This window comes from Bos taurus, chromosome 9 (assembly GCF_002263795.3).
Source record: "Bos taurus isolate L1 Dominette 01449 registration number 42190680 breed Hereford chromosome 9, ARS-UCD2.0, whole genome shotgun sequence".
Classification (NCBI taxonomy): Eukaryota; Metazoa; Chordata; class Mammalia; order Artiodactyla; family Bovidae; genus Bos; species Bos taurus.
The window spans coordinates 76,713,002-76,728,389 of NC_037336.1; the positions used below are offsets into that span (position 1 = coordinate 76,713,002).

Sequence of the window (15,388 nt, forward strand, 5' to 3'; positions counted from 1 at the left end):
AGGACAGGGACTCTGCAAGCTGGTATGGGGCCCTCAACATGATCTTATAAACATCAAGTAACTCTAGAGAAGAAATTTGGGGATTTAGGATATACAAGAGATATAGTAGAGGGTAAAGATATGAGCACGGAAGTGAGATAATAAGTATTTAGTCCTATAATATTCAGGAAGCAGAGCACAGTGATTTTAAAAAAAGAACTACTTAAATCCCAGCTCTACCACTTAGGAGTTGTATGACCTTGGAGAAGTTAACACTTGTCCTTTCTTTATCTTCATTTTAAAAGCAGGCATAATAAACTATCCATTTCACAATACTGAGAAACCAATCCGTAAAAGAGTGCAAACAGTGTCTGACATAGAGTAGGCACCACACTATTATTACTATTTGAATTGGGTGCAATATATATAGTCAAGTTAGTGATAAGCAAAGATATTTGGAGCGGGGGAATGGATAAATCCATGCTCACCCATTCAACACTCAACAATGTTAACTGACAACAGAGATATGTGCCAGAGATAGTGGTGAACCAGAGAGGAACACTGATCCCCTACTATATTCTTGGACCTTAGGAAAAGATTAGTATACCCTGATGCTTAGATGTTTAATAATAATATTTGTTGAATTTATAATGGTACAATTATAAGATATTAAATAGAAAAAAATATTCTGAATATATAAAAGCAGAATTCAACAGAACCATCCTTGAAGAAATGGTACAGCAACAATACAAGGTAACTCACCCTCAAGGAATTGATCCACACATCTACTAATTCTTGAGTATTAAGAGAGCATCCAATTTTTTATTAATGAAACAGGGATGACAATATCTGGCAGGCTTTTAAAGATTAAAAGAGATTTTGTGTTAAATGAGAAGCCCAAAACTGCAATGAAATGCTGATGGCAAAGGATAAGCTAGACTCTTAGCTCCGAGGTTCACTCCTCAGCTGAAATCAATTCTTTTGCTTTGGAAATGAAGTCGCTCAGTCGTGTCCGACTCTTTGTGACCACATAGACTATAGCCTACTAGGCTCCTCCATCCTTGGGATTTTTCCAGGCAAGAGTACTGGAGTGGGTTGCCATTTCCTTCTCCAGGGGATCTTCCCAGTCCAGGGATTGAACCCGGATCTCCCACATTGTAGGCAGACGCTTTACCTTCTGAGCCCTTGCTTTGGAACTTGCTTGCAAAAAGCTAAGACCTCTTGCTTTAAATGTGCAAATACCTTTTGGGTTTAACATCCAAGGTTCAACTCTTTGAAGGCTGGACTAAGTTCAGGTAAAGAGATATTACTTCCTCATTCACCTTGCATTCTGCTAACAGTCTCAAGATAGTTTCGGAAAATTTTTTAAGTCGTTTAAGTGAGAATACCTAAACCTCTACACAGAAGTGCAATTTACCATCTACTCTGAAAGGACATTTCAAATACAGTTAAGTTAAATTTGCATCTATCATTTCTATCGAATGGCCTTATTCAGGGGACACTACCAAGTCTGCAAAAGCTTCTAAAGCCACCCAGTTGCTGCTCTCAAGCTTTCAAATGCCTACTAAACCTTGCTACCCAGATGGACTGAACATGACATGGGTGTGTGTGCTCACTCAGCACGTCCGAATTCAGCACATTGCTCTCAACTAAACTAGACCCCTCCCTCCACTTCTTTATTTCTGTTAATGGTTATCATCACTCAGCAAGTCATGTAGACTCAGGACCTCAGAACCATCTTTTATTTTCATCTTTTGGGGTAAACTTCAGAAGGACAAATCCGCTAATTACAGGGTAAAAGGGAGAAACATAAGGCAATATTGATAGGATCAAAGGATTGGGGGCAATGTGTTAAGTTCAATGCAACAAAAACAACAAAAGGTATAAAGCTAGGTTTGAAAAACAATGTAGAGACTTTTACTACTATTAAAAGCCAAGATCCTACAAATTATGAGTTTTCCTTAACAGAGCAGAGCTTGAGTGAACAAAACTTCTTTGCTCACCCTCTGAGAGCCAGGCACTACACTAGATGTTTACATGTTACTTCACTGTGGTATTACGAAACTTTTGGATTTGGTATCATCCTCAGTCTACAGATGAGGAAATGGAGTCTTTAAAAGAGGTTAATGTACTTGCTCAGAGCAAGAAAGTCAATGAGCACTGAGGTGGAGATCCAAATCCAGAACCATCACATTCCTAAGTCTACGCATTCTGACCACATACAATACTTGCTGACACAGAAAATCACAAGGGTGTTATAAGTAAATGCTTTTCTATGAAATAGAATTAAGTGCTTTAGAAAAAATATGAATTCTTGTAAAACAAGTAAATAATAACATACAATACCAATAAACATTCTGTAGTTTAAGGAGTCAAACCTCTGATCTTTCTAACCACAAATGAGACTTGAAGAAAATAAAAAATACTCTTTAACAGTTTCTAGACAATAATTCCATTTTTTAAGGACATAGATACACCTTTTTACTAAGTCCACAGACAAGAGGCAATAATCACTCTTAGATCAGCACTCTCAGAAACTATTTTTTATCCAAAGGAGCACATTAATATAATGTGGCCCAAGATCTATCTACTATACCTCAGATTGGATACAGCAACTACACAGACAACAAATTGGTGACTAAGTAACAGAAACTTTTTTTTTTTTGGTAAAATGATAGTGACAGAAATTATTTCAATAAAAGGAAGCAACCAGAAGTAGTCGTGTAGATTGAAACAACTATTTCATTAAAATTATTACTTATTGGGCACAATTATTTCAAACTTGGATTAATGTTAAAGTATTAATTTCTTTAATTTTCCATAAAATTAAGATATCTGAACTAAATGTATATAAAGTCAGCATACCACCCAAAGTTGTTAGATAGAAATTAATTTCCATTATTTCACATCACAAGTTTTTCAGCCCCTTAATTAATGTGCTTATTCATAACCAGTTGTAATGAATCTTCATATGGCAATGTCCTTCATACATAATATCTATTGATATGTCATCTTCCATATGATATTCAAAACACAAATGCATAACCAAATGCCACATTATGTTAAGTTACACTGAGGTTTTGTAAAATAAGTTACACAGACAGCACAAAGGGCCCTTTATTCGCTACCACTCACCTGCACATTCTCCAAGATGACAAGTTCATGCCTTCTCCTCACCCTCCAAATTGTTAAAGTTTTAATTCACAGCTTTGAGGTATAATTTATACTTCACAAAAAGTGTGCAGTTCATTGAGTTTTAAGAAAATTCATCCAATTTTAGAACTTTTCCATCACATCACCCTCCAAATTTTCCTCTAGTGCTTCCATTCCTGCCCCGGCCTCAGGTATCCATCCTGTTTTCTGTATTTCTAAATATTTCATATAAATGCAACCACACAACATATACTCTTTAATGTTTGGCTTCTGTCACTTCTCATGTTTTTGATACCCACTTCTGCTGTAGCATTTATCAGTAATTTGTTCCTTATTTTTTATAGGAAAGTATTGCATTATATAGATATACCATATATTGCTTATCACCATTTGAGGGACATTTGGATTGTTTTCCAATTTTTGGCTATTGTGAATACGGCTAAAATGGACATTTACAATTCTCTATGGGCACACATCTTCATTTCCGTTGGATAGATTCCTAAGAGTGGAACTGTTGGTTCATATGGTAAGCGTATGTTTAACTTTAAAAGAAACAATCAAACTTTTCTAAAATGGCTGTAGCATTTACATTTCCAAGAGTAGTGTATAAGGATTTCAGTTTCTACACATAAATAATATTAGGCAATGTCAGTCTCTTAAATTGTAGCCATTTAAGTGGGTGTGTGACAATATGTCATTGCAGTTTAATTTGCATTTCCTCAATGACTAATGTTGAACATCATTTCATATGCTTATTTGCCATTCATAACATCTCCTTTGGTGAAATATCTATTCAACTCTTTTGTCCATTTTTAAATTGCTTTTTTCCTTTATAATTGAATTGTAAGACTTCTTTATATATTCTAGATTAAAGACTTTTACCAAGCTTGCAATATGCAAATATTTTCTGTGAGTCTGTGGCTTGTCCTTTTATTTTAACTATCTTCTGAAGTATAAGTTTTAAAACTTCATTAAAGAAGTCCAATTTATTACTTTTTCTTTTATGATTCATGTTTTTGGTGTCTTATCTAGGAACACTAACACAAGGTCACAAAGATTTCCTCCTATGTAATCATGTAGAATTTTTATAGCTTTACTTTTACAATTATAAATTTACAAAGTCTATGATTTAGAAATAATTTCATGTATGGTATGAAGTATTAATATATAAAATAGTATATTTAAATCCACTTTTTAAAAACACACAGATATCCAACTGTCCTAGCACTATTTGTTAAAAAGACTATCCTTTCCTCATTGAATTGTCCTATCACTTTTTTAAAAAATCAAGTGAACATAATTGTAAGGGAGGCATCTATAATGCTTGTCCTTATGCCAATCACACTGTCCTGACCACTACAGATTATCTAAGTTTTACAATTAGGCATGGGAAGTCTCCTATCTTGTTTGTTTTCAAAAGTGTTTTGGCTATGCTAGATCCTTTGCATTTCCTTATAAATTTTAGGATCAGCTGGGCAATTTCTATAAGAGTCTACTGGAATTTTTGCAGGTATTTTATTGAATCTATAGATTAATTTGGGGAGAATTATCAACCTCAGATATGCAGATGACACCACCCTTATGGCAGAAAGTAAAGAGGAACTAAAAAGCCTCTTGATGAAAGTAAAAGAGGAGAGTGAAAAAGTTGGCTTAAAGCTCAACATTCAGAAAACGAAGATCATGGCATCCGGTCCCATCACTTCATGGCAAATAGATGGGGAAACAGTGGAAACAGTGTCAGACTTTATTTTTTTGGGCTCCAAGATCACTGCAGATGGTGACTGCAGCCATGAAATTAAAAGACGCTTACTCCTTGGAAGGAAAGTTATGACTAACCTAGATGGCATATTCAAAAGCAGAGATATTACTTTGCCAACAAAGGTCTGTCTAGTCAAGGCTATGGTTTTTACTATGGTCATCTATGGATGTGAGAGTTGGACTGTGAAGAAGGCTGAGCACCGAAGAATTAATGCTTTTGAACTGTGGTGTTGTTGGAGAAGACTCTTGAGAGTCCCTTGGACTTCAAGGAGATCCAACAAGTCCATTCTGAAGGAGATCAGCCCTGGGATTTCTGTGGAAGGAATGATGCTAAAGCTGAAACTCCAGTACTTTGGCCACCTCATGTGAAGTGTTGACTCACTGGAAAAGACTCTGATGCTGGGAGAGATTGGGGGCAGGAGGAGAAGGGGACGACAGAGGATGAGATGGCTGGATGGCATCACTGACCCGATGGACATGAGTTCGAGTGAACTCCGGGAGTTGGTGATGGACAGGGAGGCCTGGGGTGCTGCGATTCCTGGGGTTGCAAAGAGTCAGACACGACTGAGCGACTGAACTGAACTGAACTGAACTGATCATCTTAACATTCAATCATCCAATCTATGAACACAGATTATCTCCCCATTTATTTAAATCTTATTTAAGAGAATTCCCTGGTCCAGTGGTTGGAACGCTACACACTCTCACTGCTGAGGGTCTGGGTTCAATCCCTGGTTGGGAACTAGTATCCCACAGGCCTTGTAGCGTGCCCAAAACAAAACAAAAATATCTTATTTAAATTCTCTCGGTTAATGTTTTGTAATAAAAACATCTTGGTTTTTTGTTGTTGTTGTTAAAGTTTATTCCTAAGTGTTTTTTTCTTTCTGATGCTACTGGGAATACATTTTTCCCCTTCTCTCTTCTTTTGGAAGTGTGGACATTATCTGTTTCCTATCAAAGACTGCTGTACTGTGCAGTCAGGATCCTAGACCATTCTTGCTTTCTCAAAGACGTCTCTCCTCATCTTCCTTCCTTCCCTTATTAATTCTAGCAACTAAAACCATGCTGTGATATTTCTCATACACTCAAAAAAACAAAGGCTTCCTTTATATCCTCATACCTCAACTTCGGCCCTGTGTCTGTTTCCTTTAACTTCTTTAAACCCAATTTCTAGTTCCTGCGTCACTGTATGTCCTTCAAGTCACTCAAATCTGGCTTCCATCTCTACCAGTCTGTGACACAGGCTCATAATAGTCACCGATGACCTTTAGGTTGCCAAATCCAAAGGTCATATTTCTGCCCATATTGTCTCACCCTCTCAGCCAAACTCGAGAATTAACTATTCCTTTCTTGAAACAGTTGCATTACTTGGCATCCACGACATGATCCAATATATATTCCAAATTTCCACTAGGGCTGTCCTTCTTAGCTTCCTTCTTAGAGGACTTCCAGTTTTCCCAACTTAGATATGTAGTGTTCCTCAGGGTTCTATTTCTAACCAGTTCTTCTTTCCTCTCTCTAGTCTCTTCTTCAGGGATTTCACCTATTTTCATGGCTTTGAATATCACTAATCACTGCAGATGGTGACTGCAGCCATGACATTAAAAGACACTTGCTCCTTGGAAGGAAAGCTATGACAAACCTAGACAGCATAGTAAAAAACAAACATCACTTTGCTGACAAAGATCCATACAGTCAAAGCTACAGTTTCTCCAGTAGTCATGGCTGAGCACCAAAGAACTGATGCTTTCCCACTGTAAAGATGGAGAAGGCTCTTGAGAATCCCTTGGACAGCAAGGAGATCAAACCAGTCAATCCTAAAGGAAGCCAACTCTGAATATTCACTGGAAGGACTGATGCTGAAGCTCCAATACATCACTGGAAAAAATTCGGATGCTGGCAAAGATTGAGAAGGTGGCCACAAAAGATGAGATGGTTGGATAGCATCACTGACTCAATGGACATGAGTCTGAATAAACCCCGGAAGATAGTGAAGGACAGGAAGCCTGGAGAGCTTCGGTTCATGAGGTTGCGAAGAGTCAGACACAGCTTAGCGACTAATGTCTTTAAACGGACATCTCCAAGTCAAATATCTCTGGGTTCTTCAGGATTTGTTGATCCTCTCTGATAGAGGTCTACTTAATCTTACAGGCTTCTGAGGATTTAAGATTGACAAAAGAAAACTGCCAAATTCACCATTACCCTTCACCCAAACAAAACAAAAACCCCTTTAAAAAAGCCTATTTATTTCCCAGCCATTCGGTAATAGTCACTTGCAGCAAGATTCCTGAATTCTTTCCTCCATTACATTCCATATCCAATCCCTATCATGTCCCACTGTGTCTACCACCTACAAATACCTCAAGCCTGTCCACTCCTCTCCACCCTACCACCACCTCACTAATCTAAGCCATCACGTCTCCTGCCTGAATTACTGCATATCTAGTGGCCAATCTTCTCTACATAGCAGAGTAACCTCTGACAAATATAATTAAGATGCTGTCATTCCCCCACTGCACTCAATATGCCAGCAAATTTGAAAAAACCTCAGCAGTGGCCACAGGACTGGAAAAGGTTAGTTTTCATTCCAATCCCAAAGAAAGGCAATGCCAAAGAATGCTCAAACTACCGCACAATTGTACTCATCTCACACGCTAGTAAAGTATTGCTCAAAATTCTCCAAGCCAGGCTTCAGCAGTATGTGAACCGTGAACTTCCAGATGTTCAAGCTGGTTTTAGAAAAGGCAGAGGAACCAGAAATCAAATTGCCAACATCCGTTGGATCATCGAAAAAGCGAGAGTTCCAGAAAAACATCTACTTCTGCTTTATTGACTATGCCAAAGCCTTTGACTGTGTGCATCACAACAAACTGGAAAACTCTGAAAGAGATGGGAATACCAGACCACCTGACCTGCCTCTTGAGAAATCTGTATGCAGATCAAGAAGCAAGAGTTAGAACTGGACATGGAAAAACAGACTGGTTCCAAATTGGGAAACAAGTACGTCAAGGCTGTATATTGTCACCCTGCTTATTTAACTTACATGCAGAGTACATCATGAGAAATGTTAGACTGGATGAAACACAAGCTGGAATCAAGATTGCCGGGAGAAATATCAATAACCTCCGATATGCAGATGACACCACTCAATGGCAGAAAGCAAAGAACTAAAGAACCTCTTGATGAAAGTGAAAGTGGAGAGTGAAAAAGTTGGCTTAAAGCTCAACATTCAAAAAACTAAGATCATGGCATCTGGTCCCATCACTTCATGACAAAAGGATGGGGAAACACTGGAAACAGTGGCTGACTTTATTTTTCTGGGCTCCAAAATCACTGCAGATGGCAACTGCAGCCATGAAATTACAAGATGCTTACTCCTTGGAAGGAAAGTTATGACCAACCTAGATAGCATATTGAAAAGCAGAGACATTACTTTTTTACTTTTACATTACAAAGGTCTGTCTAGTCAAGGCTATGGTTTTTCCAGTGGTTATGTATGGATGTGAGAGTTGGACTATAAAGAAAGCTGAGCACCGAAGAATTGATGCTTTTGAACTGTGGTATTGGAGAAGACTCTCGAGAGTCCCTTGGACTGCAAGGAGATCCAACTAGTCCATCCTAAAGGAAATCAGACCTGAATATTCACTGGAAGGACTGATGCTGAAGCTGAAACTCCAATACTTTAGCCACCTGATGTGACTCATTGGAAAAGACCCTGACGTTGGGGAAGATTGAAGGCCGGTGGAGAAGGGGACGACAGAGGATGAGATGGTTGGATGGCATCCCCTACTCAATGGACATGAGTTTCAGTGAACTCTGGGAGTTGGTGATGGACAGGGAGGCCTGGTGTGCCGCAGTCCATGGGGTCGCAAAGAGTCGGACACAACTGAGCGACTGAACTGAACTCCCCGAACATAAACTTTCAGTTGTTCACAATCCAAATGCTTGATCCCTGTGTACAAGGCCCTGTAGCATGTGGTCCCTGCCATTCTCCCCTCTTGCCCATACTTCTCCAGCTTTCATCTCAACAAACACACCAAGCTCTTCATATATTGTTCCAGCCCTTAGCATGCTCATTCCCTCTATGTGAAACATCTCATTTTTGTTCTCTTGCTACGCCCCCATCTCCTCAAAGAGGTCTTTCCTTACACTTAGGTAGGTCCGTATAGCCTCCCACCATTTTCTATTAACACAGTTCTTTTCCTTTTAAACATTACCACAATTTATATAATCCATGAAGGCTGGGAAGATTCCTGAGTTTTCACCACTGCATATACAACCCAAACATAAATAGTAGCCATGAAGTACTTTCTGAAAATATACAAAACTGATTTAAGAAAGACTTACGGTCAGCTTTTCCGGGTCTGTCTGCTGTTCCTTAAAACTGTCTTAATGTAGAGGTTCATGGGACAAGCTTGGCTAGGTTAGGGGAAAGCTGGCAACCCCAAATTATATGCAGACTTTTGTGTAACTTAGTCTTCTAAGCAGAAATCCAGCATGTGCACCAGAATCTCAAAGGAATCCACAACCACAAGAGGTTTGAGGGAAATACAGTTTAATAAATTCTATCTTCATCATGTAACAAGAGACTCAAATTCAACATAGTCAGTTCTTGAAACAAAATGAGATGTACTTTCTTTTAAGCATTTATGTCCTATAATTTATCAAACTGCAACAAAATTTGGAGAAGGAAATGGCAATCCACTCCAGTACTATTGCCTGGAAAATCCCATGGACAGAGGAGCCTGGTAGTCTACAGACCATGGGGTCGCAAAGAGTCAGACACGACTGAGCAACTTCACTTTCACTTATGAACTTAAAAAAATATTTCTAAGCCAGGTTATTATCACCTCCTGATTTCTGTCATGCCTGTAATATGCAACTCGTCAGCCATAAATTCCTTACACAGAGGTAGAGGGAAAAGACAAATAAAGATGCATCTATCATAGGAAAGACTACAGAAAATGAAATATATTATCAGGGAAAACATCAAAAACGCCAAGTCTTATTACCCATCAAATTCTCACTGGCCAGACACCCTGAAGAACTCAGTATCACAGATTGTACAACCCTTGCATCAGTTCCCTCTTATATACACAGTTACTTCAGCACTCTAGGCAAGATTCACCTCTTCATATCTCCCAAAGTGCGTAAAAGAAATCAATTCCAGCTTCAAAATAGCATATCAACTAATTTCAGGTCTGAGTGACTACTTTTTTAAGGATGTGGCTGGACAGAGTAGCCATTCCTACACTGTCACCTCTTTGTTAAAAAACCCAATCAGGAACTTCTCTGGCAGTCCAGTGGTTAAGACTCTGAGCTTCCAACGCAGGGGGCATAGGTTCAATTCTTGCTTGAGGAACTAAGATCCCATATGCTGCATAGTGTGGCCAAAAAAGTGTAAAAAATAAATACCCCAATTCAATCATATCCATGGTGAGAACTAAAATCCAGGCAATAAGTAATTTTCTAAGGGGCAGGGCTGGAACTTGTCTCCCATGTTTAGTGATCCTTTACACATCAACTTCTCACATTCTTTTAGAGCTCCGTCAAAATGCCTAGCTTGAATTCTCAAGTTATTAAGGCTAACTCTGGACTACTGGCTAACGAAAAAGATTCAAGGTGCCTTGTAAGAAAGAAAAATTATTTAAGTAAATATGATCTGATCCTACAGAAAGCCAATAAATGTGACTTCTTTCTCAAAAAGTGTTTTTCAACTGTGTATAGTAAAGTGTTTAAGGTAAGATTATTTTTATAGTGTGTTATAATTATTTTAGCAATTACAAATGAAAAAAAAAATCACTTCTCCAGAACAAACCTGACATTTATTAAGTTTGTAATTTTCAATGCATAAATGAAGCTCTGCTTCTTTATTTTAATCTTATTACTAATGAGTAGATCATATAATTGAACAAATTTCAAAAGAAAAAGAAAATGGCTCATGTTTCATTATTATCACTTTTACTTCACTAAACAAATGTGTTATTCAAATGTTCTACCAAGATATTGCTCAATACAAATGAACTACAACATTTTCTCAGATTCATTAATGGGTACATTGCTTATAATCTTTAAAAGAACAATTACTACTAGAACCTTTTATCAAGCTATTGTGCATTCAAAGTCTATATGAAGTTTTAAAACATTTTCCAAAGTATAAATTTTAAATAAAAGCTAGAAAAACATAATGATTGGTGTGGTAAATAGCATACCCTCCCTAACATTTAAAAAATAATTCTGAAGATTATTTTTAAGCCACTGAATATTTTCATGCTCAGCAGACAGCAAAATTCCTCATGATTAAATCCTATGAGCCAGATTTTTCTCTGCCTAGTCTTGTTCCTCTCTGGTATGGGGCATAATACTATGAAGCTCTAGCTCGTTCACTTGGTCAAGTAACATACCGTCTCCCCAAACAAACCCTTGTATTCATAACAGGTTTTACTCTGGTATTCCCCAACAAGTGTAACGAACACTGCTTCTGCTGTTGCAGAGCCCGGGCTCTAGGTACGTGGACTTCAGGAGTTGCAGCACATGGGCTCAGTAGTTACGGTGCATGGGCTTAGTTGCTCCGTGACAAGTGGGATCTTCCCAATTCAGGAATCAAGTCCATGACTCCTGCGTTGGCAGGCAGATTCTTACCCACTGGACCACTAGGGAAGTCTAGGACAGTGTTGCAATGTGACTCAGAATACCATATACAAGAATCTTCCTAGTTCTCTGAAGTGACTATATTCCCAGACATCATTATGGATAAAACTATTTTGCAAACAAGGAAATCCACATATAACTCAAAATCAAATCATTTAAGATCTCTACTCTTTGTAAGAACTATGGGCAAACCAAGTACATGAACAGTGAAAAGTAGGAAAGAACTGACAGGTGGCAAGAAATAATGGTAAAGGAGAGGTATTCTATTCACTAGTTATTTAACACTTCTCTGCCTATCAAGTTTCTAGTTAATAAACAAGAATAATACTCTCTTCACAGGATTGTTTTGCAAAGATCAAATGAGTTCCTGCATGAAAATGACCTGCACAGTAAAAGAACACAATAGGCACTCAATAAATGCCAGTTCCTTCCTCCTTTAGTTCTGGGGCCTCTGTTCTTTGTTCTCTATACTCATTCCTTAGATGCCTCAGTCTTCTCATGACTTTTATTAACAAATGCTGAAAACTACTATATCAATCAAAGCCCTGATGTGTAAAAATGCATGCCTAGTGTGAGAAGCTGTCTGGTCTCTAACTCCAAGATATACAGGTGAGAAAGGCAGAGAGGAGAGATCCCAAACACTCAAATTTCACTGGAAGAACCAGCATTCAGAGTGGACATTCACACATTTCCAACTATCTCCTGGACTACTGCATTGCCATCTCAAAACACCTGAGAACAAACTCATCAATTTCTCTTCATACATCAGGCCCTCTTCCTGCCCCTTCTGTAACTGTGAGTGGTGTCCTACAGAGAATAAACCTTGCCCTTCTCTTAGCAAAATATCACCAGCTAACCCAGGCTCATCAGGTCTACCTCCATCGTCCCCTACTGTATCTTCAACCTCATTTTCTGATCAACTGTTACCACCAGAGTCCAGATCAGTCTTCTAAATCTTGGCACTACTGACATTTTGAGCCAGATGACTCTGTTGTCGGAGCTGTCCTGTGTATTGTAGGCTGTTTAGTAGCACTCCTGCCTCTATCTACTAGACGCCAGTAGAACTGCTCCCTCCCTCTGAGTTATGATAACCAAATATGTCTCCAAGTGCCTTGTGGGTGGCAAAACTCCCTTCCCCCTGGCCGTCCCCACTCTCACATTTGAGTTCCTCGGCCCTGTTCCTCATCACTTCATTTACATGTGAAAGAATCAGTCCCCAGTTTCTTCTTCCCTCTACTCTCAGTTGCTCTGGTCTCCTAAATGCCTCCTAAGTGCGTTAGTAGCCCAGTCATGTCCGACTCTGTGTGACCCCATGGACTGTGGCCCGCTAGGCACCTCTGGCCATGGAATTCTTCAGGCAAGAATACTGGAGTAGGTTGCCATTCCCTTCTCCGGTGAATCTTCCCAACCCAGGGATGGAACCCAGATCTCCTGCATTGCAGGCAGATTCTTTACTGTCTGAGCCACCAGAAATGCCTCCTAAAGCACAGCTTTTATGAGTCAGTTCTCTTAAATCTCTAACTCCCTGCCACCTTCACAATTAGTTCAAAGCTCTCCACCCAGTCTCAAACATTCTCCCACAAACACCTCACACTGTGGCTACCCAACCGCCCTTCAGTAACACAGACCTGTTCATCCAGCCCCTCCTTTTCTGTTCTACTGCTGTCACCCTGGTTTGGGTGCTCTGTATCTAGCATCTATTCTGAACCACTGCTCGAGCCTCTTTCCCTAGCCTCTGATCTCTATCTCACTAGAAGTCAAAAACTATCAGTGAGTCTCCACTGCCTCCTGAAATATGAAATTGGCCTGTTCTTCAGAATCTTTCCCAATGTGGTCTCTAAGTGCCAGTATCTCCAAAACATACTACAGCTTTGGCAAAATCTGACTATCTGCTAGTCCTTGCAAAGGGTCCTTCCCACACTTTCCATCTCTGGCCATGTTTTACCGCCTGGAAATCCTCTTCATCCCTCCACACTACTGTAAGGTCCATCTGAATTAAGTGAAGAGGCCTTTCTTGGTCATACCCTCCTTTATCCATCTCATGACATTCACACTGCTTTGTTACATGTTTATTTCTGGAGCTTACAAGGTCCTTGAGAACTTCTTACTCCTGCTGTGAGGCCCTGCAACACCTAGCCCAGTGCTAATTTGTATGTGAGTTGCTTCAAATGTTTTCAACTTACGAAGCAAGGGAGGACTGTTTTCCGACAATCCTAAGCTTCCATTAGGGAATTAAGTCCACATTCCTCTTTTGTTTCACATTTTATCTCCTAGGCCAATTTTTTAAGTAGATTGCCTTCAAGCTACCCAGAAAGCTATAAGAATTGTGCTTTAGGGAGTTCCTACAGTTTCCAGCTTATTAATATAACTGAATCCTGAATATTTATGCTATTTAAGTTCTCTTTTAAAAAAGGCAATAGAAATTTATTTTTGAGTGTAAATAAAATCGAGCATGACATGAAAATAAGTTGGACTGGGTTAAACATGTTTGAAGCAAAGGTTAATTAAGCTGAATTTGTATCCTAAATAATATAATGTCCTAAAGTCTTCATGCACCCTTAAAAATATGAATGTCAGTCGATTTCAGCTTGCCCTACCCCAAAGAGAGAAACCAAACAGAAAATGGGAGGTTCCCCCTTAGTTTTAGTTTCCTAATGTCTTGAACGTATTTCTACAAAAAGAGCAAAATCATTAGTGAGTATATTCCTCTAAGTCTAACTCCAAAGCCATACGGGGAACATACAGTACCCACACAGCAGGGGTCAGCAGTTAGAGGCCCTGTTTTGTATGCCCCTGAGCTAAAAATGATTTTTACATTTTTAAAAGACTGCAAGAACAAAAACAAAGAATATACATACAGAGACTGTATGTGGCCAGCAGAGCCTAAAATATTTACTTTGTCTCTTCAGCAGAATGAATATGAGACTCCCAGCTGCTGGTGTGTAAGACGCCCAATTTTCCTCCCAAAATTTTTAAAAAGCAACATAAAACAAACCAGATTATGCAAAAAGAACTGGTTCAACTTAGTCACAATTAACGCACAGATAACTTCTAAAAGAGAGGCCTGTGTGGACATTTTTATATTTCCCAGAAGGTTCCTCAGAAGGAACTTGACCCTCATTCTAAGCACACTTAGGCTTGAAGAGTTTAAAGCGCTCGGCCCAAAGTCACCCTGCGGGTTAACAGAGTGGGGGGTCATGGGTCCAGGCCTGAAAACTCCTGATTCAGGGCTCTCTGCAATATACTACATCATACCTACGCACATGGCCGTAAGTTTTGGAGATCTGGATAACTGGCTTGGATCATCATAGAGAGGAAAGCTTAAAACCTGTTCCTGATACGCTGTTTAGACAAAATCTTACTAGCAGCTATGACTCATGAGACCCAGAGTAACATCAATGCTCACCACATACATTAGATAAGACGGAGAAAGCTTAAAACTTAACTCTCCTCGGTCCTCTAGGGCACTGAGGCAAATAGGCACCTTTGACTTGCGGTTGCTCAATACTTATCTACCAACCCAATCCACCAGTTCCACCAAATGCTACCGACGGCCAATGGAAAAATGATCCAGTTTACACCAGCCACGCATCCTACAGTTAAAGTTCTTTTCATACCTACTTGCAAACTATTACTTAAAAGTTCAAATTTTTTAATCTCCTTGAGAATTCAGCTTCCTTAAGAAAAAGAAAAGTAGATGCCAAGACCAAGGATTCAAAAGCATGGTAACAATCCCAGATCTTTCATCTGAAGTTGCTCTTTCAGGGTTGAAAAATCCAGATTCTGCGGGGCAGCCGAGAGATACAGGGCTTACGCTCTCCAGAGATAATACAGAGACCACCACCCC

General features: G+C 39.2%; 1 protein-coding gene across 8 annotated transcripts in view; it reads right to left on the minus strand.

The window, feature by feature from the left end:
- REPS1 (RALBP1 associated Eps domain containing 1) overlaps positions 1-15,388 on the minus strand; it is an 89,988-nt gene that overhangs the window by 73,641 nt on the left and 959 nt on the right. The window lies entirely within an intron of this gene.